The following is a 6872-nucleotide window of genomic DNA, read 5'->3' as shown; positions in this document are numbered from 1 at the left end:
AGTCATGCATGTCACCAGAAGGAAAGTTGGAGGTTAAAAGATGGGAATGTATAAAACAGTGAATCTTGTGTTGGACAATGTCCATGATTAACTATACAAATATTAGAAATCTCTCACAAACTAGAACAAATGTATGTCACTATAACTAGAGGTTAATAATAGAGAGGCATATAGGGAAAAAATATATACCCATTGCAAACTATATACTACAGTTAGTAGTATTTTAACATACTTTCATCACCAGTAACAAATGTACTATACCAAAACTATGAATCAATAATGGAGGGGGTGGCGTGGTTAGGGGTATGGGAGGATGTGAGTTTCCTTTTTTTGGTCTTTGTTTCTTTTCTGGAGTAGTGAAAATGTTCTAAAATTGAAAAAAAAATAATTGTGTTGATGGATGCACAGCTGTATGGTGGTGCCAGGGGCAATTGATTGTACACTTTGGATCTTTGGATAGTTGTATGGTATCTGAACAATCTCAATAAAAAAAAAATTAAAAAAAAAACCTGGAAGCCATCATAAATTAATTCCCTTTTGGTATGAATCAGCCTTAAAATTTGTTCTAAGCTTTCTATTACTCCACCTAAAATGGGATGTTATTTCTTTTATTCCATTCTGAATATTCTCAAAATTAAAAAAAAAATCAATTTTGCAAGGGATCTTGTTCAAATACATTTTTATTGATTAAAATTCTAATTACCCTACTATTTAGTTTATGGGTTGAGGCAGGCTGAGAAAAGTGTTTAAAAGCCATTTAATTTTTTTCCCACAACTTCATCCATTTCCATTATTGTAAAATATACGTATAGAAAGGTGTCAACTCTTGATGTACAGCTCAACAAGCAGCTATATAGGTAATTTCAAAAATTGTTATGGATTACAGTTCCACAGTCTCAGTCCCTTCCCTATTATGCAATACAAGATGTATACAGAAAAGTGAAGGCCTCCAGGGCACAATTCAGTGAGCAGCTATGGAGCAAATCCCAAAGGATGCTGTAGGCTTCAGTTCCACCATGTCATTTGTCTACTTCCAGCTATTCCAACACTCCAAAAATGCATATATAATTATATAAAGTTCCAGTATTCATAGACCTTTGTTAAATCTTATCTTGTTTGTTGCTACCCCTTCCTCTCACTTAATCTCTTTCTCCATTTTCAGGGGTGTCTAGGCAGTGAGCACCCTAACTTCTTCATATTGAAAGGGGGTGTTGACAGTATGGGGAAGGGGGCTGCATCTGATTGTTATTCTAAAGGAAGCTGTAGCCTCCGGGTTTTAGGACTTGTCTGGTACAGAAACACTCTGGTGGATTTAGGTTTCTGAAAGTTAAAACTTTTTGAGTAATGGAGTCGAGAGGTCACTCTGGTGGACATTCTTATGCACTATATAGATAACACCTCTTAGGCTTTAATGTATTGGAATAGCTAGAAGTAAATACCTGAAACTACCAAACTCCAACCCAGCAGTCTGGACTCCTGAAGACAATTATATAATAATGTAGATTACAAGGGGTGACAGTCAGATTGTGAAGACCTTGTGGATCACACCCCCTTTATCTAGTGTATGGATGAGTGGAGGAATGGGGATAAAAACTAAAGGACAAATGGGGTGGGATGGGGGGATGATTTGGGTGTTCTTTCACTTTTCTTTTTTATTCTTGTTCTGGTTCTTTCTGATGTAAGGAAATGTTCAGAGATAAATTGCGGTGATGAATGCATAACTATGTTATCATACTGTGGACAGTGGATTGTATACCATGGATGATTGTATGGTGTGCGAATGTATTTCAATAAAACTGAATTTAATAAAAAGAAAAAAGTTAAAAAAAAAAAAAATTTATTGAATGAATCTTTTATAGAATCTCAGCTTGGTATTTGCGGACTACTTTTGTAAAGGGCATGGCATACCGTGGTCATTTGGGTTGTCTAGCTGGAGCTTGCTAAGAGAAACCTCCAGGATAGCCTTTTGACTCTATTTGGGCTCCAGCCACTATGATTTCAGCTTGTTACCTTTCTTTCTTCCCCCTTTTGGTCAAGTAGGCATTTTCAATCCCTTGCTTCCTGGGCCAGGCTCACTCCTGGGAGTCATGTCCCACATCACCATGGAGATTCAGTCCCTGGGAGTCACGTTCCTTGTGGTGGGGAAGTTATTTACCAAGTTGGCCTTAGAGAGAGAAAGGCCACATCTGAGCAAAAAAAGAGGTTCCCTGGAGGCGCCTCTTGAGCATAATTATAGAAGAGCTTAGCCTCCTATTTACAACCCTAAATTTCACAAGAGCAAGCCTCAAGTCGAGGGCTTGATTTATTAAGTAGTGCATTCCTAAGTTTACTAATCTATATTCTATCCCAAGATAAATGGTCAGTTTCTTACATTATCTTCACTTTGTTGTATAATCATCATCACTCTCAACTTTGAATGATTATTGTAACATAATAGATCCCAGAGTTCTTATCAGCTGCTAATTATTCATCCCTACTATTAGTGTAGAGTCAGTGAGATATTCCTATTAAATATGGTCTTTAATACATAATGGGTAGTTTTCCATACCACTCTGTTGTTAACCCTCTGCACCAATGTCATACCTTATAAGTATATCATGCTAACACTTATTTAGGTTTGTAGTGTTACTCTGTGAATTACATGTCTTTAAATAAGCATGTACAAACATGTTCACCTTCAATGCATCACTGATACTTATAAACGTATTAACAAACCATAGTCACATCTGACTGTTCCCATACCATTAAGATCACCCTCGTTACCATATCTGTACATGTAAGATTATCATTCCCCCTTCACAAGCTTCTGTCTATCTCTAGGTCCCCTTTATTCTATATTATAAGACACTTATTTTACATTTTTCACAGAGTTCACATTAGTGGAAACATACGGTATCTCTCCTTTTGTGTCTGACTTATTTCACTCAGCATTATATCTTCAAGGTTCATCCATGTTGTCATATGTTTCACGACCTTGTTCCTTCTTACTGCTGCAAAGTATTCCACCGTGTGTATATACCACATTTTGTTTATCCAATCAACTGTTGAAGGACATTTGGATCATTTCCTTCTCTTGGCAACTGTGAACAATGCTGCTATGTACGTTGGTGTGCAAATATCTGTTAAAAGCCATTTAATTTTAAAGTGATGTAAAAATACATTGTTGAGCAGACAATGTGTTCCAGGTTAACATGCAGAAAATGCATGCCTTCTTATATATCCATATGGATATACTTAAATATTAAATATACTTTTAACAAAATATTTTCTAATACACAATTCAACTAATATTTATTAAAAGTCTCCTTGCGGTAAGCATTGTGCTAGCATTCTTTTCCTCTCCCATCCCCTCCACACTATTACTAGGGATAGAAAAAAAGTATAATACATCTTCAGATTTTAAGTAAGCAGATTATTATGTCATTTTGCAAAGCCCTTGGCTAATATATATGGATTATTTTTGCCTATGTTAAAAATATCTTTTGCATTGTTCTTAGAATTAGGTAGCTGATTAGAAATGACCATTTAAGTCTTTAGCAAAACTTGAAAGCACCAGCTGTTTGGCATCAGGTAGGAGTCAGTTTCCAGGCAGCCGTCTAGTTCCTCAGCACTCAGAGACATGCCAGGCAACCATCAATGTTTTATAATGTGGGCGGGCAAATACCATGTCAGTAGAACAAACAAAAGATAATCATGGAAGTGTGTTGTCATCACCTTCTGAGTGATTTTTTTTTTCACTTGGGAGAAGAAACATCTCCTGTATCATTTAACCCTTCTAACCTTCATGAATGTTCTATATTTCTTAGTTGTTTTCACCCAAAACCAAACTTAGACTACCTTCGTCTCTCTATATGTCTGTTCTCTAGTTACTAATACTGAAATTTCTCAGATGTTTCAAAATAAATTTAATTTAATCTGTTTTCTCGGGGTGTTAAAATTTGTTTTTCCTCTAGATTGCCCAGCTAAGTTTATTAGTTTTGGCACTGTAAGTTCTGTCCTCTATTAGCTAAGCACAGACGAGGTAATTCAGGTCATTTAAAAAGAATGGTGGTTCTTTCATTGTTGACTTCTATGGGCTTCAAGCCAACAATCTAGTGAAGGAAGTTCATGCTTTAATGCTAGGCTCACATTATCCTGAAACACAGTCTGTTCAGAAACAGCCTGTTCAGTGTGCTTGAAAAGGGAAGGAGATTTTATTACTTAAAATTGATGCTTATTGCCTGTTACACACAATGAAAGTATCTCACATAAATGTATCATTAGAATTTCACTGTCCCAAGAGAAAATTACTAGATCTTCAAAGAGCTTTGTAAACTCTGACTTTTATAGAAACAATAATAACAAATAGCTCTTCTAATCTAGTGGCCTGAAGACATGGGTTGCTTTATCTTGTGACCCAGGCAAGACCATTAAAAAAATTCATCACTAGAATATTCAGAATTTTTTAAAGGACACATCATTTTTTAAAAAAGTTGTTTTTATTACTTTTCCACGGTGTAGGAGGCTGAAAAATAAAATAAGACAAAATTAATCTGTCAGAATTGCTGAAAATGCAAATATCATTGTGTTTGGCTTTGAAAGGAAAGATACATAGTTTGAGTTTGTTTGGGACCCTTACATTCTCTTAATGAACATACAAACAAATACAAAATGTTTTTTCCTCCTCTTTTTGTCTAAAAGTTAGCATAATATATACTGTTGTGCATGTTGCTCTTTTCACTTACCAGTATATCTTTCCATATTGGTATGTAGAAAGCATGCTCATTCTTTTACATAATGGAATAATATATATAACGAATGTCTGTGATTTATTAAACAGCTTTCTGTTTATGGACCTTTCAGTTGTTTTCTATCCTTTGCAATTTCAAACAATACTGACTGAATAAACTAGACTATATATTGTGTTGTTTTTATGTTAGTTTGTCTGTAAGATAAATTTCCAAAACTGGAATTTCTGAGTCAAAATGCATATGCTTTTGCAATTCTGATGGATATTGCTAAATTGCCTTACATAAGGGCTTTACCAATTCATGCTCTTTCTAATGATATGAGTTCCATTTCCCCAAGACATGCTGACAGAATAAGTTATAAAAATTTGGATTTTTCCTGTTGTCTTAGGTGAAAAATGGTATATCAGTGTACTTTTAACTAGCATTTCTTATGAATGAAATCAAGGACCTTTTTCACACATTAATAACCTGCTTCCCTTCTTGTGAATTGTGTATTCAAACACCTTTGTCTATTTTTCCTATGGTATTTTAAAAATAAATTTCCAAGGACTCTTTATTCATTAGGGAAATTCACCCTTTGTCTGTGATATGAGTTAATATTTCCCCCAAGTTCACTGTCTTTTGATTTTGCTTATGTTGTCATCATTTCCCATGCAGGAACCTCTTATTTTCTGTGGTTGAATCGAATCAGCATTTTCTTTAATGATCCTAGGTTTGGAGCCTTAGTTAGAAAGTTCCCACCAACTCCAAAGTAATCAAGGAATGTTCCATGTTTTATTTTAGAACTTATATATATTAATTTATATATTGCATTTAAATCTTCAATCCATTTAGAATTTGTCTTGGTTTAAGGTATGAGTCATGTGTACAACATTTTTTCCCCCATTCATATTGTTGGGCTATTGCTAATCATTTCCACTTATCTAAATTGTGTTTTCTCCACAAGGTTTTACTTAGGCTATCTCATGTAAATCATCTTCAGGAAGTGTCCCTTAGCCTACAAAAATTTGCTATTTTCATAACTGTCATGGCACTTGAATAAAATCCCATTGTACTGATGTTTTTATGATAATAATGTGTGTATGTGGGGCTTTACAATTTATAATGTTCTTTCCCACATACCATCTCATTTAAGTATTCATTCACATTTTTAAATGAAGGATCTGATGCTCTGATCACATGGGATTGGGAGAAGGGTCGTAATTCTGAAGGTATGATATTTGGAGCCTGTATAGTTCTCTGTGCACTGCACTATTCATATAAATATCATGCAACCACATACATGTTTTGTCTTCCTGAAGACAGGGACTATACCTTCTCTTTCCACCTTAGCAACTGAAAAGTTACTTGTATCAAACAGACACTCAGTAACCATTTGTTCATTGTCTAGTTGAACATGTTGTAGCTTCCCCATTTATTCTCTACTTAATTTTGTTCACATAGACTTATTTGTTCCAAAACTGGAAGTCTGCTTTCCATTGATCTGTTTTCTAATGCAATGACAAGCCTTTCTAAGTGGGGAACTCCAATAGTAACAGGAAGCAGGTTGAGCCAGATACAAGAATGTTAAAGGTAGTGGATTTCCTCTATAAGACCCTCACTGGACCTGAAAACTTTACGAAGGAAGAATCCAGAATAAACTTTTTATTAAACTTCACTAAGGCAGCAACCAGCATAAGCCTTTTATTAACAGCTGTTGGAGGACAGTAATACCACATAGTAAAATGTGGTAGTAGGAAAGGATCACAGATTGGGTGTGGGGATGTGAGAATTCTAATCCCAGCTCAGCCACGAGAGAAAACATCTGTTGTTTTTAACCCCCAGCATATATTTCCCCCAATGCCTGGAAATAATACCTCAATTTTCTTCTGGGATCATCCCCTCTACCATTCTCCATTCATGGGTTTTGGCTCCAGAAGAATCGAGTCATTAGTTAATGAGAGCACTGTACTTCCTTGGCCATAGCGATAGCTTCAGGGGTGGGCATTTCATTCAGTGAGAACCAATAAGATGCAATGAGAAATTTTCTGGAATTTCCAAGTAGTGCATAGGGTTTTCTGAGAGGATTTGAGACTAGAATTGCTATTGGCACTTTGCCACTACAAAGTCTGGGAACTGAATAAATACACAGGAGAGCTAGAG

Source organism: Choloepus didactylus, chromosome 8, assembly GCF_015220235.1.
Source record: "Choloepus didactylus isolate mChoDid1 chromosome 8, mChoDid1.pri, whole genome shotgun sequence".
Taxonomy (NCBI): domain Eukaryota; kingdom Metazoa; phylum Chordata; class Mammalia; order Pilosa; family Megalonychidae; genus Choloepus; species Choloepus didactylus.
The sequence above is the reverse complement of the archived record's forward strand: the minus strand, read 5'-3'. Positions refer to the sequence as shown.